This window comes from Balaenoptera borealis (genome assembly GCF_965194805.1).
Source record: "Balaenoptera borealis genome assembly, chromosome: 8".
NCBI lineage: Eukaryota > Metazoa > Chordata > Mammalia > Artiodactyla > Balaenopteridae > Balaenoptera > Balaenoptera borealis.
In genome coordinates this window covers 41157208-41177609 of record NC_138865.1, presented here as the reverse complement: position 1 = coordinate 41177609, position 20402 = coordinate 41157208, and the positions used below count along the sequence as shown (strand labels likewise).

The window sequence follows — 20402 nt, the reverse complement described above, 5'->3', positions numbered from 1 at the left end:
TGTGTGTGTGTGTGTGTAGCCATAAAGAGTCCCAAAGCCTTTTTGAAAGTAGGCAGGATTTATAAATTATAAGTAATTATAAACAACTATTAGGCAGCTATGTTCATTTTAGTGTTGGTAATATTGGAATGATAATTATGTCAACATTTCCTTGTTGTCAATTTACTAATTATTTTAGAACTGCTCAGGACACACTCAACTTTTTCCCAAACTTGTATTCTAACAATAGGCAGATCATGTTCTAGAACCATAATGGATTTTTTCCTAGGGAAGCCTATGAATTTCATCTCAAGTACTCAAAAATTACATTTATGGTGCATCCGGCCCAGTATGGGCTCTCCAGCCATGGCCACCCCCGCACCCTGCTGCCTCTGGAGCCTGCTGGCACAGTGCTCCCCCTCCCGCCCCCTGCTGCCCCTGGTCCCACCCCCTCCCTCGGTGGCTGCAGCAGTGCAGCCCCGGTAGCTTGGTGCCCCCCCAACCCAGAGGAGGGAGACTTGGGACCTGGTGGCGAGGTGTGGCTGGAAGGCTGCTGGAGAAAGTGAAGCCTTGAGGAGCTGGACGTGGTGAGGCTAGGGCAGGAAGAACTCTTGTCACTCCTGCTAAGTCTGCATGGACATCAACTTCCAAACCCAAGAGGACCTGGTGCAGCCTGGTCAGCAGTGTCAGGGTGAAACACAATGGCTCTTTGCCTGCTCACTTTACTCTACGGTTTCTGCCTAAACTGGAACTTAGGCTGTACACATTTTCGTGTGGATTTGTCTGAAAACCTAAGGCTGGGAGTCAGGCCTGAGGTTCTGTGGTGGGAGTGTTGAGTCCAAACCGCTGGACTAACAGAGAACCTCAGACCCCAGGGAATATTAATCGGAGTGAGGTCTCCCAGAGGTCCTCATCTCAGCACCAAGACCCATCTCTACCCAACCGCCTGGAAACTCCAGTGCTGGACACCTCAGGTCAAACAACCAGTAAAACAGGAACATAATCCCACCCATCAAAAAAACTGAGATGACAAAAAAATATGTTACAGATGAAGGAGCAAGGTAAAAACCTTCAAGACCAAATACATGAAGAGGAAAAAGACAACCTACCTGAAAAAGAATTCAGAGTAATGATAGTAAAGATGATCCAAAATCTTGGAAATAGAATGGAGGCACGGATTGAGAAAATACCAGAAATGTTTAACAAAGACCTAGAAGAATTAAAGAACAAACAAACAGAGATGAACAACACAATAACTGAAATGAAAAATACACTAGAAGGAATCAGAAGCAGAATAACTGAGGTAGAAGAATGAATCAGTGAGCTGGAAGTTAGAATGGTGGAAATAACTGCCAAGGAGCAGACTAAAGAAAAAAAGAATGAAAAGAATTGAGGACAGTCTCAGAGACTTCTGGGACAACACTAAACACACCAACATTTGAATTATAGGGGTCCCATAAGAAGAAGAGAAAGAGAAAGGGTCTGAAAAAATATTTGAAGAGATTATAGTCGAAAACTTCCCTAACATGGGAAAGGAAATAGCCACCCAAGTCCAGGAAGCACTGACAGTCCCAGGCAGGATAAACCCAAGGAGAAACACACCCAGACACATATTAATCAAACTAACAAAAATTAAATTCAGAGAAAAAATATTAAAAGCAGCAAGGGAAAAGCAACAAATAACATACAAGGGAATCCCCGGTTAGCAGCTGATCTTTCAGCAGAAACTCTACAGGCCAGAAGGGAGTGACAGAACATACTTAAAGTGATGAAAGGGAAAAACCTACAACCAAGATTACTCTACCCAACAAGGATCTCATTCAGATTCGATGGAGAAATCAAAAAGCTTTACAGACAAGCAAAAGCTAAGAGAATTCAGCACCACCAACCAGCTTTAAAACAAACGCTAAAGGAACTTCTCTAGGTGGGAAACACAAGAGAAGAAAAAGACCCACAAAAACAAACCCAAAAACAATTAAGAAAATAGTAATAGGAACATACATATTGATACTTACCTTTAATGTAAATGATTGAAATGCTCCAATGAAAAGACAGAGACTGGCTGAAAGGATACAAAAACAAGACCCGTATATATGCTGTCTACAAGAGACTCACTTCAGACCTAGGGACACATACAGACTGAAAGTGAGGGGGTGGAAAAAGATATTCCATGCAAATGGAAATCAAAAGAAAGCTGGAGTAGCAATACTCATATCAGATAAACTAGACTTTAAAATAAAGACTGTTACAAGAGATAAGGAAGGATACTACATAATGATCAAGGGATTAATCCCAGAAGAAGATATAATAATTATAAATATTTATGCACCCAACATAGGAGCACCTCAATACATAAGGCAAATGCTAACAGCCATAAAAGGGGAAATCGACAGTAACACAATAATAGTGGGGGAATTAACACCCTACTTAAACCAGTGGACAGATCATCCAGACAGAAAATAAATAAGGAAACACAAGCTTTAAATGACACAATAGACCAGATAGATTTAATTGATATTTATGGGACATTCCACCCAAAAGTGGCAGAATACACTTTCTTCTCAAGTGCACACAGAACATTCTCCAGGATAGGTTACATCTTGGGTCATAAGTCAAGCCTCGGAAAATTTAGGAAAATTGAAATCATATCAAGCATCTTTTCCAACCACAACGCTATGAGATTAGAAATCAATTACAGGAAAAAAAAACTGTAAAAAACACAAACACATGGAGGCTAAACAGTGCATTGCTGAATAACCAAGAGATCACTGAAGAAATCAAAGAGGAAATAAAAAAAATACATAGAAACAAATGACAATGAAAAGACAACAACCCAAAACCTATGGGACGCAGCAAAAGCAGTTCTAAGAGGGAAGTTTACAGCTATTCAATCTCACCTCAAGAAACAAGAAAAATCTCAAATAAACAATCTAACCTTACACCTAAAGCAACTAGAGAAAGAAGAAGAACAACAAAAACCCCCCAAAGTTAGTAGAAGGAAAGAAATCATAAAGATCAGAGCAGAACTAAATGAAATAGAAATGAAGAAAACAATAGCAAAGATCAATAAAACTAAAAGTTGTTTCTTTGAAAAGATAAACAAAATTTATAAACCTTTAGCCAGACTCATTAAGAAAAAAAGGGAGAAGACTCAAACCAACAGAATTAGAAATGAAAGAGAAGTAACAACTGACACTGCAGAACTACAAAGGATCATGAGAGATTACTGCAAGCAACTATATGCCAATAAAACAGACAACCTGGAAGAAATGGACAAATTCTTGGAAAGGTACAACTTTCCAAGACTGACCCAGGAAGAATTAGAAAATATAAACAGACCAATCACAAGTAATGAATTTGAAACTGTAATCATTAATCTTCCAACAAACAAAAGCCCAGGACCAGATGGCTTCACAGGCAAATTCTATCAAACATTTAGAGAAGAGCTAACATTTATCCTTCTCAAACTCTTCCAAAAAACTGCAGAGGGAGGAATACTCCCAAACTTGTTATACGAGGCCACCATCACACTGATACCAAAACCAGACAAAGGTATTACAAAAAAGAAAATTACAGACCAATATCACTGATGAACATAGATGCAAAAATCCTCAACAAAATACTAGCAAACAGAATCCAACAACACATTAAAAGGATCATACACCATTATCAAGTGGCATTTATCCCAGGGATGCAAGGATTCTTCAGTATATGCAGATCAATCAAGGTGATACAAATTAAAGAATATTAACAAATTAAAGAATAAAAACCATATGATCATCTCAATAGATGCAGAAAAAACTTTTGACCAAAGTCAACACCTATTTATGATAAAAACTCTCCAGAAAATGGGCATAGAGGGAATCTACCTCAACATAATAAAGGCCATATATGACAAACCCACAGCAAACATCATTCTCAGTGGTGAAAGCTGAAAGCACTTCTCTAAGATCAGGAACAAGACAAGGATATCCACTCTTGCCACGATTATTCAACATAGTTTTGGAAGTCTTAGCCATGGCAATCAGAGAAGAAAAAGATATAAATGGAATACAAATTGGAAAAGAAGAAGTAAAACTGTCAGTGTTTGCAGATGTCCTGATACTATACATAGAAAATCCTAAAGATGCCACCAGAAAACTACTAGAGCTAATCAATGAATCTGGTAAAGTTGAAGGATACAAAATTAATGCACAGAAATCTCTTGCATTCTTATACACTATCAACAAATGATCAGAAAGAGAAATTAAGGGAACAATCCCATTTACCATCGCAACAAAAAGAATAAAATACCCAGGAGTAAACGTACCTAAGGAGACAAAAGATCTGTACTCAGAAAATTATAAAACACTGATGAAAAAAATCAAATATGACATAAACAGATAGAGAGATATACCATGTTCTTGGATTGGAAGAATCAATATTGTGAAAATGACTATACTACCCAAAGCAATCTACAGATTCAATGCAATCCCTATCAAATTACCAATGGCATTCTTCACAGAATTAGAACAAGATTTTACAATTTGTATGGAAACACAAAAGACCTCGAATAGCCAAAGCAATCTTGAGAAAGAAAAACGGAGTTGGAAGAATCAGGCTCCCTGACTTCAGACTATACTACAAAGCTACAATAATCAAGATAGTATGGTATTGGCACAAAAACAGAAATATAGATCAATGGTACATGATAGAAAGCCCAGAGATAAACCCACACACCTATGGCCACCTAATCTATGACAAAGGAGGCAAGAACACACAATGGAGAAAAGACAGTCTCTTCAATAAGTGGTGCTAGGAAAACTGGACAGCTACATGTAAAAGAATGAAATTAGAACACTCCCTAACACCATACACAAAAATAAAGTCAAAATGGATTAAAGACCTAAATGTACGACCGGACACTATAAAACTCTTAGAGGAAAAACACTCTTTGACATAAATCACAGCAAGATCTTTTTTGACCCACCTCCTAGAGTAATGAGAATAAAAACAAAAATAAACAAATGGGACCTAATTAAAGTTAAAAGCTTTTGCATAGCAAAGGAAACCATAAACAAGATGAAAAGACAACCCTCAGAATGGGAGAAATTATTTGCAAACGAAGCAACAGACAAAGGATTAATCTCCAGAATATACAAACAGCTCATGCAGCCCAGGATAAAAAAAAAAAAAAAACCCAATCAAAAAATGGGTGGAACCTCCTAGAGTAATGGAAATAAAAACAAAAATAAACAAATGGGACCTAATGAAACTTCAAAGCTTTTGCACAGCAAAGGAAACCATAAACAAGACGAAAAGACAACCCTCAGAATGGGAGAAAATATTTGCAAACGAATCAACGGACAAAGGATTAATCTCCAAAATATATAAACAGCTCATTCAGCTCAATATTAAAGAAACAAACACCCCAATCCAAAAATGGGCAGAAGACCTAAATAGACATTTCTCCAAAGAAGACATACAGACGGCCACGAAGCACATGAAAAGATGCTCAACATCACTAATTATTAGAGAAATGCAAATCAAAACTACAATGAGGTATCACCTCACTCCTGTTAGAATGGGCATCATCAGAAAATCTACAAACAACAAATGCTGGAGAGGGTGTGGAGAAAAGGGAACCCTCTTGCACTGTTGGTGGGAATGTAAATTGATACAGCCACTATGGAGAACAATATGGAGGTTCCTTAAAAAACTAAAAATAGAATTACCATATGACCCAGCAATCCCACTACTGGGCATATACCCAGAGAAAACCGTAATTCAAAAAGACACATGCACCCGAATGTTCATTGCAGCACTATTTACAATAGCCAGGTCATGGAAGCAACCTAAATGCCCATCAACAGACGAATGGATAAAGAAGATGTGGTACATATATACAATGGAATATTACTCAGCCATAAAAAGGAACGAAATTGAGTCATTTGTTGAGACGTGGATGGATCTAGAGACTGTCATACAGAGTGAAGTAAGTCAGAAAGAGAAAAACAAATATCGTATATTAATGCATGTATGTGGAACCTAGAAAAATGGTACAGATGAGCCGGTTTGCAGGGCAGAAGTTGAGACACAGATGTAGAGAATGGACATATGGACACCAAGGGGGGAAAACTGCAGTGGGGTGGGGATGGTGGTGTGCTGAATTGGGCGATTGGGATTGACATGTATACACTGATGTGTATAAAATTGATGCCTAGTAAGAACCTGCAGTATAAAAAAACAAACAAACAAAACAACTAATACTAAACTTTCATTGGGTTATTTGTATGGAAATATGTTAATATAAATGTTTCAGACATTACATGAAATTTCTAAAAATCTTATATTTGTATTTGTATGGAAATATGTATGGAAATATGTTAATATAAATGTTTCAGACATTATATGAAATTTCTAAAAATCTTAAAAAAAAAAAAGTGGGTGGAAGACTTAAATAGACATTTCTCCAAAGAAGACATACACATGGCCAAGAGGCACATGAAAATACGCCCAACATCAGTAATTATTAGAGAAATGCAAATCAAAACTACAATGAGGTATCACCTCACACTGGTCAGAATGGCCATCACCAAAAATCTACAAACAATAAATGCTGGAGAGGGTGTGGAGAAAAGGGAACCCTCTCGCACTGCTGGTGGGAATGTAAACTGATACAACCCCTATAGAGAATGGTATGGAGTTTCCTTAAAAAACTAAAAACAGAACTACCATATGACCCAGCAATCCCACTACTGGGCATATACCCTGAGAAAACCATAATTCAAAAAGAGACATGTACCACAATGTTCATTGCAGCACTATTTACAATAGCCAGGATATGGAAGCAACCTAAATGTCCAAGACAGATGAATGGATAAAGAAGATGTGGCACATATATACAATGGAATATTACTCAGCCACAAAAAGAAACAAAATTGAGTTATTTGTAGTGAGGTGGCTGGACCTAGAGTCTGTCATACAGATTGAAGTAAGTCAGAAAGAGAAAAACAAGTACTGTATGCTAACACATATATATGGAATCTAAAAAAAAAAAAAAGGTTCTGATGAACCTAGTGGCAGGACAGGAATAAACACACAGAAATAGAGAATGGACTTCAGGACATGGGGAAGGGGAAGGGGAAGCTGGGACAAAGTGAGAGAGTGTCATGGACATATATACGCTACCAAATGTAAAATAGATAGCTAGTGGGAAGCAGCTGCATAGCACAGGGAGATCAGCTTGGTGCCTTGTGACCACCTAGAGGGGTGGGATAGGGAGGGTAGGAGGGAGGCTCAAGAGGGAGGGGATATGGGGATATATGTATACATATACCTGATTCACTTTGTTATACAGCAGAAACTAACACAACATTGTAAAGCAGTTATACTCCAATAAAGATGTTAAAAAAAAAAAGACACATGTACCCCAATGTTCATTGCAGCACTATTTACAATAGCCACAACATGGAAACAACCTATGTGTCTATCAACTATTGAATGGTTAAAGAGGATATGGTACATATATGCAGTGGAATATTACTCAGCCATAAAAAGGAATGAAATTGGGTCATTTGTAGAGATGTGGGTGGACCTAGAGTCTGTCATACAGAGTGAAGTAAGTCAGAAAAACAAATATCGTATATTAACGCATGTATGTGGAATCTAGAAAAATGGTACAAATGAACCTACTTCCAGGGCAGGAATAGAGACGTAGACAGAAAGAACAGACGGGTGGACACAAAGGGGGAATGGGAGGGTGGATGAACTGGAAAAAAAAAAAAAAAGAACAGCAATCTGATGAGTGCAGGGACTAGTTTAACTTAACAGCCAAATATTTGATTCTATAGTTATTAAAAAATCAGTATAAGCTAAAAAAATTACTCTTAGCTTTAGGGAATGCAGTGTGTGCATTGTTAGATCAGAGATACGTTTATACTCATCCAAAATAATGGAGAAATGTGCATCTCTGTGTGGCTTGAAAGTCGTTCCTAATTCTGTAAAATGCCTTTTTTAAGACCAAAAAATGATTAAAGCTCCTATTCCCTGAAGTGCAAAATGAGACAAACTAGGTCAGTCAGAAAGAGATCTATAAAATTCTAAAGACATTCCTATTCTTCTGGAAAGCATTATATAATTTAGAATTCAAAGGATGCGATATTCATATAAGGCTCTTTCACCAAGAGCCAAGAGCCTCAGCTTAGCAATGAACTAGGACGCTCATTTTTTACTAATGTAGCAATTGGAAACACAGAATCAGGATTTCTAATGTTATTACATGTATTCCTTAATTTGCAAGTCTTTAATGTTACAGAAGATGAGTGAATAAAATGAAAAGTTAGAGGTCACATTTGTACCATACAATGAGATAGAATTCTTACCCACCAACACATTTGTTGAGAATGCCATGCGTTTAGAGATGATTTTTAAAAACAATGTAGATTTCATTATGTCTTTTAAGCTCTCAATTCATGTCTTCCAGTAATAAACAAATTATTAGTTAATTTTTATAAGACATTTACAATTGGCAAAAGGAATTTCCACAGACTATTCCAATATTTTGTTTGTTTTGAAACCTAAAAAGTTCCAGGGCCCCATATAGAAGTATTTGTATGCCCCATTTGTTTTATGGATTCCCCCGTTTCATGAAAGATTATTACAAAAATCTTGAATTTCATTCAAACAGCTCAGATTTCACTAGGACTAATAAAATAATTCTTGAAATATGGAACACTTGAAATGGTAACTTCAACTCTGGTAATTTCTGAAATGTTTTTATTTCCTTAGCTTGTATAATTCTAGTAAATGATGTTCCAAGGACAGAGGCCAAAATAACTGAAAGGTATTTCATTTAAGTTTTGCCAAATATTTTTTCTGAACTTTTTTATGAATTCTGAAGTACAAAGGAACTAATGTATTTTCTGCTATTTGAGAGGTCATGAAAACCTTGCAGGAGAAAAGAATCTGTGGAATAACTAATGTGATAGTTCTGCCACTTTTCACAGATTAGGATGGATTTTTCTCCTTCCTGACAGGCGAATAGGGAAGACAGTGGAGAGGAGAGAGAGAAGGCAGAAAAATGGAGAGAGGCTGGAGCAGGCGAGGTGAAGGCTACTGCAGAGCCAGTGGAAGGACTTGTGAAAATGTTGTAAGCCCTTCCTAGGGTTCCCTGAAACATTTTTTTTTTTTTAAAGAGCTCCTGACTTTATTTATTTATTTATTTATTTATTTATTTATTTATTTATTTATTTGGCTGTGTTGGGTCTTCGTTTCCGTGCGTGGGCTTTCTCTAGTTGTGGCAAGCGGGGGCCACTCTTCATCGCGGTGCGCGGGCCTCTCACTATCGCGGCCTCTCTTGTTGCGGAGCACAGGCTCCAGATGCGCAGGCTCAGTAGTTGTGGCTCACGGGCCTAGTTGCTCCGCGGCATGTGGGATCTTCCCAGACCAGGGCTCGAACCCGTGTCCCCTGCACTGGCAGGCAGATTCTCAACCACTGCGCCACCAGGGAAGCCCCCTGAAACATTTTTACTGGAGTTTATTTTGCTCACGAATGAACTAGCAGAGGCTGAGTTAATACTGACCGTGTGAGAGGGAGCAGGAGCCCATAGCTCCTGGGATAGCTAGTGGGAAGCAGCTGCATAGCACAGGGAGATCAGCTCGGTGCTTTGTGACCACCGAGAGGGGTGGGATAGGGAGGGTGGGAGGGAGGCTAGAGAAGACAGGAAGGAACACAAGAGCATAAGTCCCACCCCAGAATTCGTCAAAATTGTGGGCGTGGAATTTTGACAACCTTAAGCAAATGTTTACCTAGATCTTGGGAGTCAAAGAGCCTCTTCCAGAGCAAGGGCTCTCTGTAAAACTAAATCACTAGTTCTCAAAGGACGGTTCCCAGACAAGCAGCATTAGCATCACCTGGGAAACTGTAAGAACTTCACCCCTGATCTATGAATCGGCAACTCCAGGGGTGGTGCTCACCAAGCGAACAAGCCTTCCAGGTGATCCTGATGCACATAAAATCTGAAAACCACTGACCTGCAAAAATGGTTCACAGCTTGGCCACATATTAGTTTCACCTGTGACATGATGATTAAAAAAAACTGGTGCCAGAGGATCATTCTCAGTGATTCCACCAATATAAACAAATTATACTTCTAAGAAACAGATTCTTGAAAATAAGTCTATCGACAGAAACGTCAAAAATCTCTATTAAGAAACATTTTTTAAATTGGTCTTCTGGTTGGATTTCCTAAAAATAATAATTCTGACTTAACAAAATCCATGTTCAGTATTATATGTATGCCTTCCAAAAGCATTAATTCTTCTGTCCATTTCAAACTCTTCTGTTAGGCTAGTTACTAGGCTTCAATACAAAACCTGGAGGACTGTAGGAAGACAGGTGAGAGGGGAGAATAGCAACAAAGTGAAGGAGAAGGCCTGCAGCAAACATGTTTCCACTTCCCCAGAACTGCTGTATAACGGGGTAGTCATCGATCTCGGAAGAGCATAAACAGAAACACTAGTCCCATAGAGATATGGCCACGCCAACATTAAAGGCAAAGTAAGTTTCAAATTTAAATCCTAAGTATTATCATCTTTGCTCCCCAGAAGACAGACCCAGACAGTATATGTGGTCTGTGCACACTGTCAAAGATGACCCAGGTTAGAGATTTTGAACATTTCACATAGCATACCATGGAAGGTGCTTCTTAATGTTAACAGCGGCAAGGAAAAGCTTCCACAGACTTTCTCTAAAATAATTCTCCAAGTTCCCATAATGGTGAGCGCACATGTATCTAGTAAGAAGTCTATGCCTTTCAATGTTAAGACACATTATACATACACTAAGCTCTCATTTCTGTCATCTTTAAAACGCAAATTTTCTCTAGTTTCAAATTAATAACATACAGTTACTTAAATTTCATGGTAATATCCATAAATACTGAAATTCTGGGATCTCACTGGGTTCCAGTGAGTGATTAAACTGGTGCTACTGAAGAAATAAGTTTTCTGTGTACTAATAATGAAAACTCAAAATTCTTCATAATGGGTTTACTCAAGCTGAGTAATACTAATAAATTTTTTCTTTCTTTTCAAAAATTCCTCTTTAAGGTCATGAAGAACCTAGGGGCAAGACGAGAATAAAGATGCAGACCTACTAGAGAATGGACTTGAGGACACGGGGAGGGGTAAGGGTAAGTTGGGACAAAGTGAGAGGGTGTAGTGTATATATGGACATATATACACTACCAAATGTAAAATAGATAGCTAGTGGGAAGCAGTCGCATAGCACAGGGAGATCAGCTCGGTGCTTTGTGACCAGCTAGAAGGGTGGGATAGGGAGGGTGGGAGGGAGGGAGACGCAAGAGGGAAGAGATATGGGGATATATGTATATGTATAACTGATTCATTTTGTTATAAAGCAGAAACTAACACACCATTTTAAAGCAATTATACTCCAGTAAAAATGTTAAAAAAAATCCTTTTTAAAAGAAGAAATAACCACCTTTCCTTAAAGCAGTAGCATGAGCTTTTATGTCCAATGAATAATACTTATTATTTGGAGTAAAGAAAAATTTAATATTATTATAAACAAATAATAATGCTTAACATGGACTACTGTCTTTGTGCCAGGACCCTAAATCTTTTCCTATGTTAACTCACTTAATCCCTATAACAATCCTAAGGTAGCTGCGATTATTTTCATCATCATGTTACTGATGAGGAAACTAAAGCACAGAGAGATTTAAGTGCCTTACGGAAGGTCACACAGCTAATAAAAGAGATGGGGTTTGGATCAGGGATTTGGACACCAGAGTCCATACTCTAAACCAATCCTGCCTCTCCAATGAATCAAATGATTCATATTACTTGCACAAGAATGAAATGAGTCTTTTCCTAAACATTTTACTTAGAAATCATGTTGCTTCACACAAAAAGTAATCTGCCTCTCATTCCCAATAGTCTGTTAGTAAATGAATAGACATGACTCTGTTTTTGTATGATTGTTCTTATTCATTTCTGGGCTGAACCTAGATGTCAAAATAAAAGCTTCATGATTGCCCCACGGGATACAGACACAGATTTCTACTGAGTGTTTTCATGAGCACAAGATTGGTGTTTCATGTTTTCTTCTAGGAAAATAAATTCGCTGATGTGAGAAATGCAATGTCAGGACAGGTTTTATAATGCTGTAACATGTTTCTCTCAAATTATTCAACCACCATTAGAAGTCCCCATCACTATTACTTTTAGAATAGAACATTCTTTTCTCTCATCATTGAGTAAATCCTTCTAAAATTAGCCAGGCTCTGCTCAAGAGGTACCACTGCTCCAAGAGTTGTAGTAAAACAATGACACAACAGCATGTCCGAGTGCCTGTCATATATTTACCTACTCGATCATCTCTCTATAAATTAAATTACTGAAGTACTGGCTTGGGTGCAGTAAACAATGCAATGTAACTGGTTTTGAATTCACATTTGAATCGAATGTTTGTAGTGAATGTTTTATTTAGGACATGGGAGTAAAATATAAATGGAAGATACTGAGGAAGCCTGAAGCAGATAATCCTCTAAGAGAGTACCAGGACACCCAACAACAACAACAACAACAACAACAAAAATGGGGATGTTGCCATAGTTACCAGGAAACACACAGCCTATAATCTCAATGTCAGAAGGAAATTGAAAATGCAGCAAGGGACTTCCCTGGTGTCACAGTGGTTAAGAATCCGCCTGCCAATGCAGGGGACACGGGTTCGAGCCCTGGTCCAAGAAGATCCCACATGCCGTGGTGCAACTAAGCCCACGTGCCACAACTACTGAAGCCTGCGTGCCTAGAGCCCGTGCTCCGCAACAGGAGAAGCCACCGAAATGAGAAGCCCGCGCACCGCAACGAAGAGTAGCCCCTGCTCGCCACAACTAGAGAAAGCCAGCGTGCAGTAACGAAGACCCAACGCAGCCAAAAATAAATAAAAGTAAATAAATAAATTAAGAAAAAAAGGGAAAATGCAGCAAAGTAAGCTCTTAAGTCAGGGGTCATTCTTTCCTCTGTGCTTTAATTAGTGTGATCTTGGCCTTTGGAAACAAGCCAGAATGAAAAAAAAGTGTCTTCAATTCTGCCTGTTGGCAACCTTCTATCCTTCTGAAGCTCTCTCTGGAGCCTCTGTTGCATATCAGTGTAATTAGAGACACAGCCTCCTTCTGAAATGAAGATGATCTCCTAATTAGGGAATTGACCTGACCTGTCTATCATTCATGGAAGCCCAGCACCATCGGTAACACAGGAAAACTATGGTTCTAACTGAATCACCCTTTTGTCAGTTCTGCATTCACCCAAGGGAGTTACTTTTATCTCGTAGACAAAATCAGTAGTAAAAATCTAACAGTGACTTATCATTAGCCCCAGAATACCCCATATTGACTTTTTTCTTTATTATATTTTAGTAAGTTTATATGTATAGCAAGCTGATCAAAGGGACCATAACCACATCTTTACCCAGATATTCACAGATGAAAGACAAAAAGAAAGGCAGAGAGAGAGAGAGAGAGAGAGGGAGAATTTCCATCTGTAATAGGGCTTAAACATAAATAACAAATTGGGCCTCAATTAAAATGAGGCTTCAAGGGTATAATGAAGTAAATTTATTATGTCTTCCTTTCTATTTACTTTGTTCAATTTTTCTCATATAAAAGTTTGTAGGACTCAGAAGTTTACTTGGTCTACCAACTGCTGCATAAATGATAGAGATCATGGATGGAAGTGTAACTAGAAAGAGGGATGACATTTGTGAAGTAGCAAAGAGGGGGGGCAGCATATCAGTTTTGTAAACCCAACAGAATTTCGTGAGCCCGGTGATCTGCAAGTATAGTGCTATGTATGTGCAGTAAATACATCTATGGTAAATGAGTGAAAAATACCCGAGTAGTTTGATTTCATGTCTCTTCAGTATGGCTTGTTTTTTTTTTTCACTCAGATCCATTCCTGGACACTGTATCTAATAAACACACGGTTCCACAGGAAGTAACTAAGTACAATCACTTTCTTTCTTTTAGAACGTCAGTGGGTCACAACTTAAACGCCTCCTTAGAGCAGATGAGTTCCATAAAGAGCTTTGTGTGTGACTCTCCTGAATTGATGAATGATTGTCTTACATATTATCTTTAATTAGAGATTTTCAAGTTTAAGAACTTTATGTTTTTATCATTGTGACATTTAAAAGCATGCATATTTTGTACATAATCATATATTCTACCTTAAAATATATTCAGTGTATCAAGAAAACCCAAGAGAATTAACTGAAAAACTTTTCATAAAATGATATACTTGGACAAATACCCACAAAATATTTTAAAGACCAAGCATTAATACCTGAATATTTTTAAAGAATATGTACAAATCTATGAAATAAGATGTATGTTTGAATAGTAAAAGGGGCAAAAAATCCATACATACACACACACAAAATAAAAAATAAATCAAGAAATGCAAAATGCCATTAAGAATATTAAAAAAAAATAATGTCAAGAATCATCAGCAAAACAAATTAAAATAAGACACCCTCTACATAATGTTGGCTAAATATTTAGGAGAGCACTGGAGTTTCCAAAGGTGTGGCAAAATAGGCACTTCCATACATTACTATTGGAAGAATAAAGTATACAGCCTTTCTGAGGGCAATTTAGCAATATTCATTTGAAATCCTTTAAACTGTTCATTTTGTAACTTTTGAACTAGTAATTCTACTTCTAGGGCTTTATACAAATTAAATTTAAAAAATGTAAATATTTATGTGCAAGGATTTTTGTACTGTTGTATTTTTCATGAGTGAAATTAGAAGCAATCTGTGGGCTTCCCTGGTGGCGCGGTGGTTGAGAGTCTGCCTGCCAATGCAGGGGACACGGGTTCGAGCCCTGGTCTGGGAGGATTCCACATGCCGCGGAGCGACTGGGCCCGTGAGCCACAATTGCTGAGCCTGCGCGTCTGGAGCCTGTGCTCCGCAACAAGAGAGGCCGCGACAGTGAGAGGCCCGTGCACCGCGATGAAGAGTGGCCCCCGCTTGCCGCAACTAGAGAAAGCCCTCGCACAGAAACGAAGACCCAACACAGCCATAAATTAAAAAAAAAAAAAAAAAAGAAGCAATCTGTATGTTCTATATGTTCAACAATAGGATAATATTTAAATAAATTATATCAAATTTCTATAATGGACTAGCAAGCAAGCATCAAAATAGTGTTTTTGAAAAAATGATGGATAACAAGAACATGGTATAAGTTTAGATGGAAAAGAGACAGATACAAAACTATATTTACAGGATGATCCACATTTAATTGTACTGTAATAATTCCATATCTTAATTTCATTATAATAACCCAAAAATGTTTTATTTGATAATGAAGATCCTAAATCAGTGGTTGACACACTTTTTCTTAAAGGGCCAGATTGTAAATAGTTTAGGCTTTGCAGGACTTAGTTTGTATTTGATCACAGGCTAAGAGGAAAAATCAAAGGTATAATAGAGGTTTTTATATAACCATTTAAACTATAACAATTTAAAGTTGTAAAAACCATTTTTTAGCTTGTAGGTCATGACCACCTAGAGGGGTGGGATAGGGAGGGTGGGAGGCAGATGCAAGAGGGAGGAGATATGGGGATATATGTATATGTATAGCTGATTCACTTTGTTATACAGCAGAAACACACCATGGTAAAGCAATTATACTCCAATAAAGATGTTAAAAAAAAAATAACAGGCGGCTGACTACGATTTTCCAATCCCCGTCTTACATTAACTAATTTGGTAAGTTCTCAAGTTGCTTTCTGGTTTAAAATGTCCTATTCAGTAGGTGGGAATATCTGCCCTAGGCACCTTGCAGGTGTGATATATATTATATCACAATGTGGAAGAATTTACTCTCACCTGGAGTCCCTTTTCCTTTTTTCTGCCTACCTAAATCCTACCAGTCCTTCAAGGACTGAGGTTAAACCCACTCCTAAAGCTCCAGTAATCTTTTTCTTCAATGGATGTGCATGCCATTTAGATTTCCGCATGTGTGTGCGTGTGACATTTTTTTCTCAAATTAGATGATAAGTACCTTGAGGGAAGAACCTGTCTTGGACATTGTTTTCTATCCCTCACTATAAATAGCTCATCATAACTATTTTGAATTTATTATATATTTAAAATATATCAATTAAATTAAATAACAGGAACTGTACTGTTGCATCTATTCTAGAATACTCAGCTTTTGTGATTCCACAAAGAAGACTTAACAACAAAGCAGTCTTTTATATGAAATATTTAAAAGATATATACCAATAACAACAAATAGGTACAAGAACATCATTTAACTTTCCAGGAAGGTAAAATGCTTCCAGTAAACCACAGCTACCACCATGCCCTCCCACTTCACTGCAAACTAAAAATAGTAATAGTAATAATACCTAGAAGCCGGGGAGTCCATTGACTTCTTATAATCATAGGGAGTTGATTGTCTATATATTCAGTTATTCTAAACTACTATCATTTACAGATATAAAATCTCAATTTTCATGAGATAAAATAATTTAAGCCTCATTAAAAGAAGCTGCAGGCCTTTCTCACCTTCTGAGATGGCCCACACTCTGTGGAGTGTGTTTCTCTCTAAATAAATCCACTTCTTACCTATCAAAAAAAAAAAAAAAAAAAGAAGCTGCAAAACTTCAAACAGTAATTAATATTGTGCATCTGACCCTGCATACATTCCAAACCAATACCTCCTCTATGTTTCTTATGTTTCTTATTTCATTACTAGACATTATTACACAGATACAAAGACAGAGAAAGAGCTGCCCTAGATGGAAGCCAACAATCTTTTATCATCTAATCTTAGATATGAGATACTGTCACTTCTGCTGTATTCTGCTGGTCACACAGAGCAAGGCTAGTACCTTGTTGGAAGGGACTACACAGGGTATGAATAACAGGTGCTGGGGACTATTGGGGGGGCTATCTTGGAAGCTGGCAACCATAGAGAGTAACTGCGATAGAATATCAGTCACTTAAAGAAAGTATTTTGTTACATCCCTTGATCTTCCTGGGGCCAGGAACCCAATAAGAAAGAAGTAGGTATATCTGACTATCAAGGGGTGGGTATTGCAATAGAAGCCAGATTACAGGGGGGAGTAGCCGGAACACTGAAGACAAAAATCAAAAAGTCACTCTGTTATGAACTGAATTATGTCCCTGCAAAATTCATACGTTGAAGCCCTAACTCCCAATGAGATGGTATTTGGAAATGGGGTGTCTGGGTGGTAAATAGTATTAGGTGAGGTCACGAAGGTGAGGCCATCATGATAGGATTAGTGCCCCTATAAAAAGAGACACCAGAGCGTTGGTGTTCTCTCTCTCTCTCTCTCTCTCCTGCCACCTCCCCCCAAGCCCCTTTTGAGACTACAGCACAAAGGCTGCGATCTGCAAGTCAGGAAGAGAGCTCTCACCAGAACACAACAAAGTCGACACCCTGATCTTGAACTTCCCAGCTTCTAAAACTGCGAGAAATATATTTTATTGTTTTCTGGTACCCAGTCTATGGTATTTTGTTATAGCAGCCTGAGCAGACTATTCACACCCTAAGTTATAAGGTCAGGGAGCAGTGGTTCTGGTTATACCATTTCTTGGCTTTCTAGAGGTGAGAAGGATTTGAAATAAAACAAAAAGAGTATATTTCTAGAAACTCCAAGAGATGGTAAAATGTCCATCAATAGAGGAATGACTCGAACCCATGTCCCCTGCACTGGCAGGCAGATTCTTAACCACTACGCCACCAGGGAAGCCCTGTTGAACAATTTTATGTAGACATAGTTTTATTTGTCCACAAGACTTTTATATGTGTCATGAAACAAAATGTTAGCTTTATCTCTGGGTGGTGGTATTATCTGTGAAACACTACCTCTTGATGGGATTACTGAGATTATCAAATGAAATAACATATGTTCATATTTTACATTCAAAAATTTTATTCCAACACTTTCTACATATTAGACAAAGTGCCAGGTAGTAAGTTAAAGAAAAAAAAAATCCCTGCTTTAATTTTACTGATTATCTACTTGTTGAATTAGACATTAATCAAATTATCATATAAATTAACTGCAATGAGTATAAGAGATATCTACAGTGCAGTTTGGGAGCACATAACAAGTGCCTAACAATCTAGCACACAGTAGATGTGCAGCCCATGTTTGTGTTGGCTTTTCTTCCCCTCTTTCTGACACACAACCTACTTCTCTTTCTAGGAATTGTATTACTTCTCAAAGGAATCCAGAATAGATTTGTTACAACTTCCTAAAGTAATTACAAAAAAATAAAATAAAATAGAGGAATAATAAAACGAGTTTCAAGTCAAGACATTGGAGCAATCTTGTCTATTGTGTGCTAATGACATCCAGTTTCTAAATCTCAACCATTTAGTCTTGTAATTAGTGCACAGCTCAGGTGAATGAGTAATAAAGTACCTGCTCCTGGTACCTTATTATCTGTAAAGAATAGGTCAAAGTGCCAAGCTAATGAATATGCAAATATGGCTTACAAATCTGTGTGAAAGCCTGGGTTTAGACTGTTCCTGACCACTCACAGGCCACTAAGCCACTTGACTCAATATCATCGCAAAGATGTGGGTAGCCCCATGGGTCACAGGTAGGACCACAGAGGAGATTATGTGTACACCATAGCACTCTTCATAATACTCCATAATTCCCTTCATAATACTCGCCATCATTTGTAATTACATATGCCTTGGGTTTGCTCCTATGATTATTTGGCTATGCCTACTCTCCTTTTTTAAATTTTCTGCATAGCACTTTTCACTAGTTGATGTTTTTTTCTTTTTTCCTTCATCGCTGAAGGGAAGGAAGAAGAGGTGAGACAAGAAGTGGGTGGGTTCTATCAAGGAAATTTGTTCCTCTCCCATGAAGTTCCTGAAAAAGGAAAAGACTCCAAGAGTGAGAGGGCTGCCAGGCTACTTCAGACTTTGGGGTCAGAAAGACCTAACTAATGGGCGACATTTAATCTAAATAATCTTTAGAAGACATCCATACAAAGATTGAGAAAGCCAATTCCTGGCAGTGGAACTAGATCGTGGAAAGACCCTACGGTGATGAATGGGCTTAACTTGTTTTAGGAATTTAAGAAGCATCATTAAATGAGAGCCTAGAGGGAAAAGGGAAAATTGGTATTAAATGAGTTCAAAGAAATGTTATCTTATAGGGTCATATAAAGCTGGGAAAGAAATTCATTTGTTTGCTTTGTACTAAATGCAATGAGAAGCCCTGTACTATTTCTCATCAAAGGAGTCTTCTTTATATTTTGTAAAAATCACTTTTGCTGCTGTGCAGTGAACAATTTATAGAAGGGTTCAAGTAGAAATAGGGGTCACCAATCAGAAGATTCTTACATTTGTCAAAGCCAGACGAAACAGGATTTGGACAAAAGCAGATGATCTGGAATATGTTTTGGAGGAAGAGTGAGAAGTATGTACTGATGCCTTTGAGATGAAAGATGTGAACAGAAACACATTTTTTTTTTTTTGCTTGAGATATTTTTTATTTTTATTTTTAAATTTTTTTAACATCTTTATTGGAGTATAATTGCTTTACGATGGTGTGTTAGTTTCTGCTGTATCACAAAGTGAATCAGCTATACGTATACATATATCCCCATATCCCCTCCCTCTTGCGTCTCCCTCCCACCCTCCCTATCCCACCCCTCTAGGTGGTCACAAAGCACCGAGCTGATCTCCCTGTGCTATGTGGCTGCTTCCCACTAGCTATCTATTTTACGTTTGGTAGTGTATATATGTCCATGCCACTCTCTCACTTTGTCCCAGCTTCCCCTTCCCCTTCCCCATGTCCTTAAGTCCATTCCCTATGTCTGCATCTTTATTCCTGTCCTGCCCCTAGGTTCTTCAGAACCTTTTTTTTTTTCTTTTTAGATTCCATATATATGTGTTAGCATACGGTATTTGTTTTTCTCTTTCTGACTTACTTCACTCTGTATGACAGACTCTAGGTCCATCCACCTCACTACAAATAACTCAATTTCGTTTCTTTTTATGGCTGAGTAATATTCCATTGTTTATATGTGCCACATCTTCTTTATCCATTCATCTGTTGATGGACACTTAGGTTTCTTCCATGTCCTGGCTGTTGTAAATAGTGCTGCAATGAACATTGTGGTACATGACTCTGAATTATGGTTTTCTCAGGGTATACGCCCAGTAGTGGGATTGCTGGGTCATATGGTAGCTCTATTTTTAGTTTTTAAAGGAACCTCCATAATATTCTCCATAGTGGCTGTATCAATTTACATTCCCACCAGCAGTGCAAGAGGGTTCCCTTTTCTCCACACCCTCTCCAGCATTTATTGTTTGTAAATTTTTTGATGATGGCCATTCTGACCGGTGTGA

At 37.9% G+C, this 20402-nt stretch overlaps 1 protein-coding gene and 1 long non-coding RNA gene across 7 annotated transcripts in view; one reads left to right on the top strand and one right to left on the bottom strand.

Moving 5' to 3' along the window:
- Positions 1-20402, top strand: part of LOC309633029 — a 329590-nt gene that overhangs the window by 8733 nt on the left and 300455 nt on the right. Inside the window, exon 2 of the long non-coding RNA XR_014247255.1 lies at positions 20-6401. This is a non-coding gene — a long non-coding RNA (uncharacterized lncRNA). The remainder of the gene's footprint in view (positions 1-19; positions 6402-20402) is intronic.
- The window catches only part of RASEF (RAS and EF-hand domain containing), a 225096-nt gene that overhangs the window by 98551 nt on the left and 106143 nt on the right, over positions 1-20402 (bottom strand). The gene's annotated exons all lie outside the window — the stretch shown is intronic.